This window comes from Corythoichthys intestinalis, chromosome 21 (assembly GCF_030265065.1).
Source record: "Corythoichthys intestinalis isolate RoL2023-P3 chromosome 21, ASM3026506v1, whole genome shotgun sequence".
Lineage (NCBI taxonomy): Eukaryota > Metazoa > Chordata > Actinopteri > Syngnathiformes > Syngnathidae > Corythoichthys > Corythoichthys intestinalis.
The window spans coordinates 6,253,901-6,268,948 of record NC_080415.1 but is presented as its reverse complement, the minus strand read 5'-3'; the positions used below and the strand labels follow the sequence as shown (position 1 = coordinate 6,268,948).

General features: G+C 37.2%; 1 protein-coding gene across 1 annotated transcript in view; it reads right to left on the bottom strand.

Moving 5' to 3' along the window:
• Positions 1-15,048, bottom strand: part of jmjd1cb (jumonji domain containing 1Cb) — a 238,873-nt gene that overhangs the window by 170,624 nt on the left and 53,201 nt on the right. The gene's annotated exons all lie outside the window — the stretch shown is intronic.

The following is a 15,048-nucleotide window of genomic DNA, read 5'->3' as shown; positions in this document are numbered from 1 at the left end:
TTACTAGCTAGTTATCGCAATACCCTTGTGTCTAGTTAAGTGGAGGGTAAAGAATTGGGCTAGGGCCAATTGTCCCCCAAACCCTTTAAGCTTCACATTGTGTGACCTGTTTTTTTTTTATTTTATTTTTTTTTTTTTGAGAAAAAAAAATATATCACTAGTTACTTTGCCAAGTAACTAATTACTCTTACATTCAGGTAACTGAGTTACTAACGCAATTACTTTTTGGGAGAAGTAATTTGTAACTGTAATTAATTACTTTTTTAAAGTAAAATTAACAACACTGCATGGCACTAAATGCATTAGTAGACAGCCGCCATCTTAAAGCAGTAGACTTTTTAGGACGGCTCTGTTGTAGAGAACCTTCCTAGCGAACCTAAGTAACTTTTTATCTAAAATACTTCTAAATCAGCAAAATCTTGACTTGAATCTATCTTTAAATGATGAAACAGTTTAAAAACTTTCATATGTCGAAAGTAGAGAGAAGGGAACAAATGCAATAATGGGAGCAATTTTAACAACTTTTGACAGTTGATTCAGGGTAAAGGGTAAATTTGGGTAAAGAATTGGGCTCGGGCCAATTGTACCAAAAACCTTCACAAAAAACTTCACATAGTGTGGCCAATGTTTTTTTGTTTTTTTGTTTGTTTTTTTTTGAGGGGAAAAAAAAAAAGTAATTATCACCAATTACTTTGCCAAGTAACTAATTACTCTTACATTCAGGTAATTGAGTTACTAACGCAATTACTTTTTGGGAGAAGTAATTTGTAACTATAATTAATTACTTTTTTTCAGTAAGATTAACAACACTGATCGTAGCAGTGTCTGGTTATCTCACTCGTGATGTGTTGTCTCCAGTCACTCTAGCTCAGTGCTTCTCAATTATTTTCTGTTACGCCCCCCCCCCCCCCCCAAGGAAGACGTAAATGTTTCACGCCCCCCCCCAAACTCTGCCGCCACTGTAAATGGTATCATTTGTCTATAATATTACTATTATAAGTACACCTCTGCCTCACATTGTATCCTTTTTTTCTATTAGAGAAAATAACAGAGATCAACTTATAAAGTATAACTTTATTAACATTGTTTTGTTTGTAACAGAAAACACTTAACGGGCATCAATTTGCCTGAATTAAAAAAAAAAAAAAAGTCACTTCCAAACTAAAAATACACTCAAGGTAGATTTTTGACCATTTGATACTGAAAAATAATAATAAATTCAAATGGATTAGAAACATGAACTCATGAGGACAATATGCCAAAAAATTTGACCGAAAAAACAAAACTGAAAAGAAGGGGGGGGGGGGGGGTGTCTTTGGACAGAAGGACAGTTTTTATTTTCGCTGCCCCCTGCTCACTGTATCACCTCCAGTTTGCAATGGTGTGGGGTTATTTTGCACTGAGCATGCTAACAGTGCTCACTGGTTTACTGTTATAACACTGATAAAGGGGGACAGTTGTTGGCAATATTCGGCACGTTTTCGCTGAAAAACAACCAAGCGGCTTATCAATGCAATTGGGGTCTAATATCTTTAAGTGGCGTCTTAATTGATTTGGCTTCTGGCTGGCCGCTATAATCATTTTTAGACACAGTAAACAGTGGTCTTTCCTCATCTACCACTGTATTAAATGTCAAAGCCAAAAGGCAAACGGCCCGAAAAAAGCGAAATTCTCGGCGGCCGAGGGAGAACCGTAGGTGAGGGCGGTCGTCCTGACAATCCCAAGCCGAAAATGGCACTTCTCGGGCGGACACGTGAGAACCGGAGCAGACAGTGGGTCGCTGCGTGATTCCGGCCGGAAAACGGCTTTCGAAAACGGCGCACAGACTCTCCAGCTCTTGATGAGTATCTTCCGTGTGCTCTTGCTTACTTCAAAAATACTGCGCGCACTTTGAAAATGAGAGCGCCACTGCCACCCACTGGGTGGATGTGCAAGTACACTTTATTCTAGTACGGAAAAAAAAAAAAAAAGCGCCCCACTATTTGAGAAGTACTGCTCTTGCTAGAAGACACAAGATTTGTTTTCTTATCTTGGCCAGAGAGAATATGCAATGTTGCTTTAGCCTTCAAAGGTCTGTGCTGCGTGATCATCACACACTAAATGTAACTTGTAGCGTTAGCATAACATTAGAATTTGACTAATGCTCACGACTTGCGTCCTCTTAAACTATCGCACAACTATTTTATAAATACAGTTTGTGACGTCCAGGTTGTTATAATTCATTAAAAATAATTACTTTTTTTCCTGCTGATTGTTTATCATCACCAAGTTGGCAATAACGAGCTAAAAATGTGTTTTGGGAGACTATAACATAACCAGCCGAATGCCAGTTTTTGTCTGACAAGAACGGGACGAAAATGCACAATAGTTTCTGTCACATGTTAACAATGTGTGACAGTTTATGTGTAGTTAGCTTGCATCATAGCGGTGTCTGGTTGTGTCACTCATGATGTGTTGCGCCCCCTCCCCTTCCTGACTCACCAGTGTGTCGTCTCCAGTCTCCATGCAGGCTTGCACACACGGTAAGATTTGTTTTCTTGGCCAAAGAGAATATGCAATGTTGCTTTTAAAGGTCTGTGCTGACTGAGTGTTCATCACAGACTAAATGTAACTCGTAGCATTAGCATAGCATCAACGCTCACGCTAGCATTAGCCTAATGTAAAAGTCCTCAGTTTTTTTCAACCAATAGTTTGTGGCGTCTAGGTGGGGATAATCAATTGAAAATAATGTACTGTTTTCCTGCTGAGTGTGTTGCCGTTGTCCTTGTAGACGCTACAATATGTACTCGTCTGCCGATGTTCATTCGAAATAGTTGGAAACCTTGTTTTTTGGAGTATATATTTTTTTATTATTACATAGACGAAAACATTTTGAGTAAACATCGACTAAAGCTAGACAAAATTAGTCTTGAGTTTTCGTCAACAAAAACGTCACAAAGACAAACACATTTTGAGATGACTAAAAAATGACTTAGACTAATAAGTATTATCATTCAAAAGACTAAGACGAACATTCAAAGGGCTGCCAAAAACAACACTGATTAGAAGGCTGAGATGGTTTATAAAGAATTGTGTGTGTCCCGACTACAGGGGAAACACACCTCAGACTCCCTGATAAGATCTATTCATGGGTTCTGGAGAGGCAATTTAATCAGGATGTTAAATCTCATATTGAAAGTGCAATGAAATAAACAGCAATTAACTTTAAAATGATACCAGACCATATTTTGGACACAAATCCTTCCAAAAAGTGACAGAAAAGCTTTATAACACTTTATTCTCACAAAAGCTTAATTAGAAAATGCAATTTCTGGAGCAATTGCAATGATAGCTTTGCTATGAAAGATTGTATTATGGTCACTTGTTGATTTGGGGGCATTTCAGGTTGACTCCCTGTTCATATTGGGTAGTGCTGCAAATATTAATCGATTAACTCGAGTAATTTGATAGCAAAAAAGTTTTGAATTTTGCTGCTTCGAGTATTTGTTTAATTAGTGTGGCGGTTTTAATGGTTGGTTTTGAAAGTGTTTGCATGTAGTTTTATTGATTTGGGTGGATACACTGCCCTCTAGTGGCAACAGTGAATGAGCCATAACTCGTCGACCATGGCTAAATCCAGCTGCTCCCTGTCAAGACCAACATAAGGTAATGTTTTGTTCATGCTATTGTTTTTTTTTTTTTTTTTTTAATGCACTCATGATTTAGTTAATAGGTATATTCAGCCGTTTTTTGTGGAAATATGTGTTTAAAAGATTTGTGAAGAGCATTGTGGAAAAAAAAAATTAGAATTTTATAGCATTTTAGCTAGCGGACTTTTGCTATGCAAGTTCGTTCATTTTTCTCTTGTACTTAGATCCTTATTCACTTTTTTTTTCAATACAGTTTGAGGGTAAGCTCAAATATTTAATATTATTTTTAAATGAAAGTTTGAAGAAACGCTCAGGACTTTTTTTTTTGTATTCACATTTAATGCTCTTTTGAAAGTGCAATTTCAGCAAGCCTTTGTTTTGCATCTCCTAAAAATGATTCTGCAACGCATTAAATGTTCCTCATCCGATTACTCAATTATTCGAACTAACTTGTTGATAGATTAATCGACTACTAAAAATAATCGATAGCTGCAGCCCTAATATTGGGTCACTTCCAGTAGACTTTGGGGCATTTAGAGATAACTTCCTGTTTATATTAGTCACATGGGTTGGAAAACAATAGGAGGGAATGGAAGTTTTTGTGCTACTGAGATGGAGAATAGGGCCACTGGAAATGAATAGGAAATTTTAGCAATTAGAAATGGATGGTCAACAAAACCCCAAATAGCCTTGGATCGAAATGTATGCTTGATTTGCTTGCTCCCTTTTATGCATCTAGACCCCCTCAGTTCCTCTGGAACTGGTTTGTTGTGTGTTCCAAGAACAGGAACCAAGCAGGGTGAGGCTGCGTTCAGTTATTATGTGACTCATAAACTACCTATAGATTTTAGGTGTGCTCAAACTGTCAGCTATAAACAAGACCTTACTACAGCTGCAATCCATAATCAAACACGTTTTTTTTTTCCAAATTCAAAACTGATATAGCTAAGCTAGAAAGCTAATATCTAAGCAAATTTTTGTTCTAAATACAGTGGGGCAAATAAGTATTTAGTTAACCACTAATTGTGCACGTTCTCCCACTTGAAAATATTAGAGAGGCCTGTAATTGTCAACATGGGTAAACCTCAACCATGAGAGACAGAATGTGGGAAAAAAAACAGAAAATCACATTCTTTGATTTTTAAAGAATTTATTTGCAAATCATGGTGGAAAATAAGTATTTGGTCAATACCAAAAGTTCAACTCAATACTTTATTATGTACCCTTTGTTGGTAATAACGGAGGCCAAACATTTTCTGTAACTCTTTACAAGCTTTTCACACACTGTTGCTGGTATTTTGGCCCATCCCTCCATGCAGATCTCCTCTAGGGCAGTGATGTTTTGGGGCTGTCGTCGGGCAACACCGACTTTCAACTCCCTCGGGCAACACCGACTTTCAACTCCCTTCACAGATGTTCTATGGGGTTGAGATCTGGAGACTGGCTAGGCAACTCCAGGACCATGAAATGCTTCTTACGAAGCCACTCCTTTGTTCCCCTGGCTGTGTGTTTGGGATAATTGTCATGCTGAAAGACCAAGCCAGGTCTCATCTTCAATGCTCTTGCTGATGGAAGGAGATTTTCACTCAAAATCTGCCGATACATGGCCCCATTCATTCTTTCCTTTACACAGATCACTCGTCCTGGTTCCTTTGCAGAAAAACAGCCCAAAAGCATGATGTTTCCACCCCAATGCTTCACAGTGGGTATGGTGCAGTTCAATATTCTTTTTCCTCCAAACACGAGAACCTGTGTTTCTACCAAAAAGTTGTATTTTGGTTTCATCTGACCATATCACATTCTCCCAGTCCTCTTCTGGGTCTTCCAAATGCTCTCTAGCGAGCCGCAGACAGGCCTGGACGTGTACTTTCTTCAGCAGGGAGACACGTCTGGCAATGCAGGATTTGAGTTCCTGGCGGCGCATTGTGTTACTGATAGTAGCCTTTGTTACTGTGGTCCCAGCTCTCTGTGGGTCATTCACTAGGTCCCCCCGTGTGGTTCTGGGATTTTTGCTCACCATTCTTGTTATCATTTTGACGCCACGGGGTGAGGAGGGAGTTGAAAGTCCGTGTTGCCCAACGTAAGCCCAAAAACATCACTCCTGTAGAGGACATCCGCATGGAGGAATGGGCCAAAATACCACCAACAGTGTGTGAAAAGCTTGTGAAGAGTTACAGAAAACGTTTGACCTCCGTTATTGCCAACAACGGGTACATAACAAAGTATTGGGATGAACGTTTGGTATTGACCAAATACTTTTTTTCCACCATGGTTTGCAATTAAATTATTTAAAAATCAAACAATGTCATTTTCTGGGGGTTTTTTTCCCCACATTCTGTCTCTCATGGTTGAGGTTTACCCATGTTGACAATTACACGCATCTCTAATATTTTCAAGTGGGAGAACTTGCACAATTAGTGGTTGACTAAATACTTATTTGCCACACTGTATCTCCAGATTTTGAAAGCTTGTTTTTAAACAGGTCACAAAATTTAGTTGAGGTGTGTTGTACTTCCTCATAGAAAGTGCGAGTCAACCTTCCACTGAGCAAACCAGTTTCTCTTCCTGTCAGCTAGAGGACTATAAGTTGAAAGATAAGGAATGAAGCCTGTAAATTGGGGGCTGGTCTAAAACACTACTTTGCCTAGTTTTGGTCAGCATACGAATATACAGTAAGACCCTGCGTGTCTTAACCTTTGCCGAATCTTTCAAACATACTCACCGAACCTCTCAGGTCTGATCGATTCCAGGTTAAGAACCACTGACATGAAGAATTCAAATATAAAAAGTAGAGCTGCAGCTATCGATTATTTAGGTAATTGATTAATTTAGTAATTAGTTGGTTCAAATAATCGAGTAATCGGATTAGGAACATTTATCTACAAAGAAACAAATGTTTATGCCTGCAATAACATTTATTTTGGCTTGCTAAGATTGCACTTTAAAAAAAAAAAAAAAAAAAACCATTAAATGTGAATGGTTCTTTAAACTATACAGAATTGCGCTTTCATTTCACAAAAGCAATGGAATGGATTTAAAACTAAATTAAAATACCTCAGCTTGGTCTCATATGGTATAAAAAAAAAAAAAAAAAGTACAACAAAAGCAGAATTGGCTAACTTGCAAAGCAAAAGTCAGCTAGCTAAAACATATACCGCACCACATAAATTGCTAAATATACTTCTAAAGTAAATAATAAATGGATAAACAAACATATTAGCTCAAACAACAACATGCTTTATGTTGGTCTTAACAGGGAGCAGCTGGATTCAGACATGTTAGACCAGTCATGGCATATTCACTGTTGCCAGTAGAGGGCAGTGTATCCACCCAATTCAATAAAACTAAATGCAACACTTTCAAATCAAACCGTTAGAACGTCAATCTACTTAAACGAAACCTCGAGGCAGCAAAATTTGATTCAAAGCTTTTTCCTAATCGAATTACTCGAGTTAATCGATTAATCATTGCAGCAGTAATACAAAGCAATTTTGATGTTTTTGGCAATTTTGATGCTGAGAGGTTTCAGACAAATGAATGAAAAAACATTCTTTTTAGCAAAATGGCATACAAATCGATGTAGTTAATGCCTATTGATTGATTTGATTGGATCGTGGCCTAAACAATTTATGAATTGATACAGATGCAGTATGGTTTTAGTTTCTTTGCTAAAACCATCTCCACCCTGAACAGCCAAATGTAACACCACATCACCCAATGTCCAATATTCATTTACGTGCAATATACGATGTGCAATACTTACTAAGTGCAATATTTAATGCCTCACTGGCAACTTCTGTAACTTAACTTCTATTCACACATATTCTATGTGCAATACTTATTTACGTGCAATATCAAACTGCAATATTCAATGCCTTCACTGTCAACTGCTGCTACTTCAATTCAATTATTTGCACTGCCTGAACATAGGACTACCTCATACATATTTTATACTATTTAGATTTTATAGTTTTATTTTTGCAAGCCACTTTCAAGATTTTTACTTGTGCAATATTCAATGCCTTCACTGTCAACTGCTGCTACTTCACTTCAATTATTTGCACTGCCTGACCATAGGACTATCTCATACATATTTTATATTTATTTAAATTTTATACTTTATTCTTGCAAGCCAATTGAGATCTTTTTTACTTGTCCTGCACTGTAAAGGGAGATGCTCCACAATTTCAACGTACAACCGTATAATGACAATAAAGGGCTATTCTATTCTATTCTATTCTATTCTATTCTATTCTATTCTATTCTATCGTTGATCACCAATTTATGAATTCTTTGTATAACAAAACGATATTTGCCAATATTACAAAGTCTGTGGTAATTCCATTCGATACAAAAACCGTGATTCGATGCAGATCAAAGGCATAACCCTCTACAAAATGGGGTGGGCAAACCTTTCCACAAAGGGCCGTAATGGGTGCAGGTTTTCATTCCAGCCAATCAACAGGACACCTTTTCAGCAATCTGGTGTTTTACAAGTACAATCAGTTGATTGCTGTTCCGTTTCAGCAGAGATCTCTTTGGTTAAACTGTCTGTACTGGACCGGTCAGAACAAAAATCTGAACCCGCACCAGCCCTTGAGGACCGCTTTGGACACCCCCGCTCTACAAGTTTCCTACCCATTCTGGAAATAAAGAGGTTCTGTTTTAAGGGGAGAAAAAATGGCTTCATAATGAGCCTATCTGTCAATATTTAAACATGCAAAGTGTGCAAAATGAGGATTCATAATGTTGAATACACCTCCGGGATGCGAATATCTAGTTGAGCTGAAACAGACACCTGATCAGTATCCACCTGTCTAAGTCTCTCTCGCAGTTTCTCTTATTAATAATTTACAATGTTCTTTTTAAGACAAGGTCATATTTCAATCCACACTCTTGTTCACTGTTACAAAGCTAAAAGGATCATTCCACATTTTTTCCACGACAGTAGTTAGAGATTTAAACATGAAAACAAGATCAATATTTTCAAAATAGCAGCAATTGTTGAAGCCAAGAGGATGAAAAATCAATCAGTGTCATCACACAAACACTGGCCATAACCAACCATTCGAAAAAAGCAAGTATTGTAGAGGATTATGTAAAGGATTAATTCGGTTTAGTGCGACCAAACCAACGAACACAGCACTTCTTATTATAATTATAGACATTCAGCAAAAACAGTACATTATTTTCAGATAATGAAACCCACCAAAACGTCACAACGAGATGTAAAAAAGTGAGAGTTTAGGAGGATACCCGTCATGGTAAAGCTAATGCTAACACGAATGCTACACTAACGCTACAAGTTTCATTAACAGCGAAAGGATCACTCAGTAAACACCTTAAATTAAAGGCTAAAGCAAGATTGCATATTCTCTCATGATTGATTAATGTATCCATTAGTTCGAATAATCGAGTAGTTAGGAACATTAAATGTGTTGCAGAATCAATTTTAGTAAATGTAAAACAGGCTTGCTAAGATTGCACGTTCACAAGAGCATTATATGCGAATACAAAATAAAAAGCCAGGGTGTTTTTTCAAACTATGCAGAACTGCACTTTCATTTCACAAGAGCAATAAATCCATTCAACAATAAATTAATATACCTGATCTTAAAAGAATAATAAATGTGGATTGAAGTACAACTAAAGAACAACTGGCTAACTTGCATTGTAAAGGTTTGCTAGCTTAATTGCTATAAAATGCTGTTTTTTTGTTGTTTTGCTTTTTTTTGTTGTTGTTGTTGTTTTTACAATTCTCTTAACAAATTATCCAAACACATATTCCCACAAAAAAAAACAACAACAAAAAAAACTAAATATACCTCTGAACTAAATCATGAACGCGTAAGCAACCACATTAGCTCAAACAAAAACTTACAACCTTATGTTAGTCTTAACAGGGAGCAGCTGGATCCAGCCATGTTAGATGTGTTGTCATATTCACTGTTGCAGCTAGAGGGTAGTGTATCCACCCAAATCAATAAAATTAAATGCAAACACTTTAAAAACAAACCATTACAACAGCACTGTAATGCAACGAATCCTCGAAGCAGCAAAATGTAATTCAAAGCGTTTTTCTAATCAAATTACTCAAGCTAATCGTTGCAGCCCTATACCGTGTATACTTATACTACATAATAGAGGCAATATCTCTAAGACTGCAAAGAAAGCTCAGCTTCCCCTAAAATGTCCAAAAATACAGTAAGTAATCAAATGTATACTGTTGTGTGTACATGTTATTGACTAAGTATGCGCTACAAATCGCTCAACTTTTATTTAGAATCAGCTTCTTAACACTAGTTACGACGTTGCTTGTTTTTCATTCATTCACGGAGCTTCACAGTGCTTTAAACATTGTGGACGCTGAGCATCTACAGAGTTGAGAGAGCATTTTAATTTTCGTCTTAGTCTTTTGGACAAAAATACTTATAATTCTTAGTCATATTTTAGTCATTTCAAAATGTATTCGTATTTGTCTAGTTTTAGTTCGACAGTTCTCAAAATGTTTTCGCCTATAAACTTGAAAAGTTTTAGTCATTGAAAAAAAAAAGACGTTTTCAACAATTTTGAGTGAACACGACAGATGAGCCATACAGGGGGGCAAATAAGTATTTAGTCAGTCACTAATTGTGCAAGTTCTCCCACTTGAAAATATTAGAGAGGCCTGTAATTGTCAACATGGGTAAACCTCAAACATGAGAGACAGAATGTGGGGAAAAAAACAGAAAATCACATTGTTTGATTTTTAAAGAATTTATTTGCAAATCATGGTGGAAAATAAGTATTTGGTCAATACCAAAAGTTCATTTCACTACTTTGTTATGTACCCTTTGTTGGCAATAACGGAGGCCAAACATTTTCTGTAACTCTTCACAAGCTTTTCACACACTGTTGCTGGTATTTTGGCCCATTCCCCCATGCAGATTTTCTCTAGAGCAGTGATGTTTTGGGGCTGTCGTTGGGCAACACGGACTTTCAACTCCCTCCACAGATTTTCTATGGGGTTGAGATCTGGAGACTGGCTAGGCCACTCCAAGACCTTGAAATGCTTCTTACGAAGCCACTCCTTTGTTGCCCTGTCTGTGTGTTTGAGATCATTGTCATGCTGAAAGACCCAGACACGTCTCATCTTCAATGCCCTTGCTGATGGAAGGAGATTTTCACTCAAAATCTCTTGATACATGGCCCCATTCATTCTTTCCTTTACACAGATCAGTCGTCCTGGTCCCTTTGCAGAAAAACAGCCCCAAAGTATGATGTTTCCACCCCCATGCTTCACAGTGAGTATGGTGTTCTTCGGATGCAATTCAGTATTCTTTCTCCTCCAAACACGAGAACCTGTGTTTCTACCAAAAACTTCTATTTTGGTTTCATCTGACCATAACACATTCTCCCAGTCCTCTTCTGGACCATCCAAATGCTCTCTAGCGAACCGCAGACGGGCCTGGACGTGTACTGCTTCAGCAGGGGGACACGTCTGGCAGTGCAGGATTTGAGTCCCTGGCGGCGCATTGTGTTAATGATAGTAGCCTTTGTTACTGTGGTCCCAGCTCTCTGTAGGTCATTCACTAGGTCCCCCCGTGTGGTTCTGGGATTTTTGCTCAACGTTCTTGTTATCATTTTAACGCCATGGGGTGAGATCGTGCATGGAGCCCCAGATCGAGGGAGATTATCAGTGGTCTTGTAATGTTATTCCTGTCAGCATGCTTGGTCTGACGGCGCAGTGGCTGAATAAGGATTTCGTACTGTACAGAAAAGAAACCTCATGCTTCATTGAAAATGGGTTCACTCACTGCCGTTTATATGGATTCTTTTAGGCAAGCCATTATTGCTTTTTGTTCTACCATATTTGATCATGAGGAATGCGCTTTCACAAAATTTATAACTTGTTTCAGTGTAATAGTTATTTACTTTTGGATACTGTGAAGAGAGTCTTAGCACTTTTTGTTTCAGTTAAATTTATCAACATTTACCTATAAGTATTTCTTTACTTGAATCCTAGCCTTGGCTTATGCAAAGTTTTGTTACTGTTCTAGAGGCCTTATTTTTCTATCATTGAGTGATGAACCTTACAATGGCAATTAGCAAATGTTTGCATTTTAAAGTGTTATTTTTAAAAGTTATTGAGAGGCCTTTTGGTTATTGATAGGCTTGCTGTCCCATAATTGCCAGGTTTAGTTGTTTAATAGACCTAGACCATAACAGTCACCTGTCCTGTAGCACCAAATGTTTTTATCTGATGACAAAGCACAATACCTGTTGGGTTTATGTTTTAGTTCAGTGCTCATTATTCAGGGAACACCTCTTCAATGACATTGGCTAATTGATTGTGATTGACTCAAATTATATTTATTTGAAAAAATAAATATTGGCACTTTATTTGAAGTCGCGACTGTTCTTGTCTTTGTTTTGTTCATTATAATAATGTTCATGTCATAATGAAAAATCTGTTTAGGTCAAAGGCAAATCTATGTTGAATTCACCACTAGTTTTTTTAACCTCCAGGGGTTTAAAAACTGTGAATATACATTTAAAAATTATTAATTTGTTATCGGTTATCGATATCGGTATCGGCATTGAGGAGCAGGAAGTTATCGATATCGGTATCGGTTTCAAAAAATGGATATTGTGCACCCCTAATTATGAGATATAATTAGCTAACATGCAAATTTTGCAGGACAAGATGACAGTAATTTTGGATCAAATCAACACTTTTGATGCACTCTAATTGGCAGAGAACAAAATTGACGTTGGGTTTCTCACCTATGTCATATTCTGCACTTGGCTAGCTTTCAAATGACTTGCTATGTATCGTGTGTGTGTTTTTTTTTTTTTAATTATTACTTTTAATATAGCTTGTGTTTTATTCAAGAATAACAATTTCTTGCCTTTGTATAGGTGATTTATTAGGATGTATTCTCACAATATTAGTGGTTGAATTGGTTTTTTAAAAAAATGTCGATAACCGCATATCAGCAACAATTTATGAGACACTATATCGCCAACTATAATGTGTTATCGCGACAGGCCTATATGTACATAGATACGTTACAAATAGTCGCTACGAGGACAGCACAAAAGCAGACTGATAAGAATGGTCTCTCTCTTACACACACACACGCACATCACATGCTATGTTTGGAGGCCCAGACAGACAGCAAGAACATTGTGCATGTGAATTTAAACCCATCTTAGAGCCTATGAGCCCCATCAAGAAGAAATGCCTGTGTCGATTCTGTCATCAGTCACAGTAATCCGCAAAGGTTGAATCAATGTAATTGAACTGTTGCTGTTTTGTTTTGGGGGTTTTTAAGGTGGCCTTGTTGCCTAGAGTGGCTGGTGTAACGACCGTTCAGCATACCAATCAGTTGCTCACTCGTATTGTTGCGAAACAATTCTTCAAAGAATGAAGCAATCTTTGGACCAGAGACGTCATTCCTGGGCCTGTCTCGATAACAAATTTTAGTGGGCAATTTTTATTGTCTCCAATTTAGGCCTGTGCCAAATGATTATTTTTCTCCCAATAAACTTTTTGAATGATTAGTCGACTAGTCCAATAATTTTTTATGACCTTTTTTTTTTCTTTTTAAACTAATGTTGTAACTAAATTTTTGTTGACGATTATTAATTCACAAAAACATTTTGGAACACTTAAATTCTTTACTAATGTACAAATAAACACAGTGATAACAATAATAAATCACAAATAAACAATGAGGTCAAATGCTGGTGGCATTAACTAGTGCAAAAGAATGGAATGTAAACAGATTCACAACATTGTGACCTCACTTTTCAAACAGGATTCAAAACAATTCTTACTTTCTCTTTTTGTGGTATGTCTATATTGTTCTCAGCATTAGAGTGAGCACCAGCAGAGTAGATAAATAAATGTCACATATCACTGTAGTGAAGTACGTGAAGAAAAAAAAAAAAACAATGATGCACGTTGATACGACACTATGACGGAGTATTAGGGTCAAATAAATACATTTTTATAAAAAAAGAAAGAAAAAGAACGAGATTAAAGTCGTAATATTGCTCCGAGAAACAAAAGTCGCATTATTACGTAGGGGTAATGTAGCTGTGAGCCCCTACGTACATTACATTCATGTACCTTCGCTGGGAGTTACGACAAAGCATTAGTATAAATTCTTCTATTAATCATAATTTCATGTAGATGAAACAAAATAATAAGGATTTCCTGATTTGTAAAACCGATTCTAAAACAAGATGCTTTAAATATTGTTGATTTTAACGGCGGCGGCAATACGCTACGTAAAGTACGTAGCTGCTTATTCAGCAACATTTGCCCTTTTTGTTGTATGGGCATGTTTCCATCCTTCCTATTGAATCATTAGGATATTTTAAATAAACAATGGACATAAATTTGTTCAGCTACTTTATTCATTAGTAACGTATGATGCATCTATCATCGTGATAACCGTGATCATCGTCAATACCGTGATCATCGTTCAATAATTGAATCGTAGCACCCTGAATTGTAATTGAATCGAATCGTGGGGTGCTTAAAATGGCACACCCCTACTTTGTACAAGGGCTGGTCACAGCTTAGCCCAACAGTTACGCTTATAAACCATGATATATCTCCAAACTAAGATGCTTGGGTTTTGTTATGTGTGCGGACCATTTGCAATCAGGGTGCAAAAATTATAATGAACAATAAAATGATTGAAAAAAATATATATGTTCAGTTCACAACCGCATATATCGGAATCGGTTTGATATCGGTATCAGATTTTTTAATTGGATAATATCGGGATATCTGTTATTGGTTATCTGTTATAAAGTAATTATCAGACAAGTGTAATTAAATCCTCCTGCCCTTTTCTATTTAACAATCATCAGTCTGCCCTATACCCATCCTTATACAACCCCTAGCAACCCCTTGTCCAATGCAGATTATTGACTCTTGACAAGGTGATGATGCTGGAACTTTTGTTTGGTGCTGTTCCAGTGAGATTTACAAAGATGACTGCCTGAAGAAAACATCAAAATTCCCTCAGTCCTTGACGATATAGGGCTGCAAAGACACTGGGGAGACGAGTGTACAAGTTTACATTGAAATTTTAGACAGCTTTCTTATTCCTTCAATTGAAAATATGTTTGTCATTTTCCAAGATGACAATGCATCATGCTAAAGAGCCAAAACTGTTAAAGCATTCGTTGGAGAAAGACTCATCCAGTCAATGGATGTTCATGGCCTGCAAATAGCCCAAATCTCAACCCTATTGAAAAACCTGTGGTGGAAATTGAAAAAAATGGTCCACAGCAAGGCTCCGACCTGCAAGGGTGATCTGGCAACTGCAATCAAAGAGAGTTGGCATCAAATTGATGAAGAATACTCATCAAGTCCATGCCTCAGAGACTGCAAGCTGTCATAAAAGCCAGAGCTGGT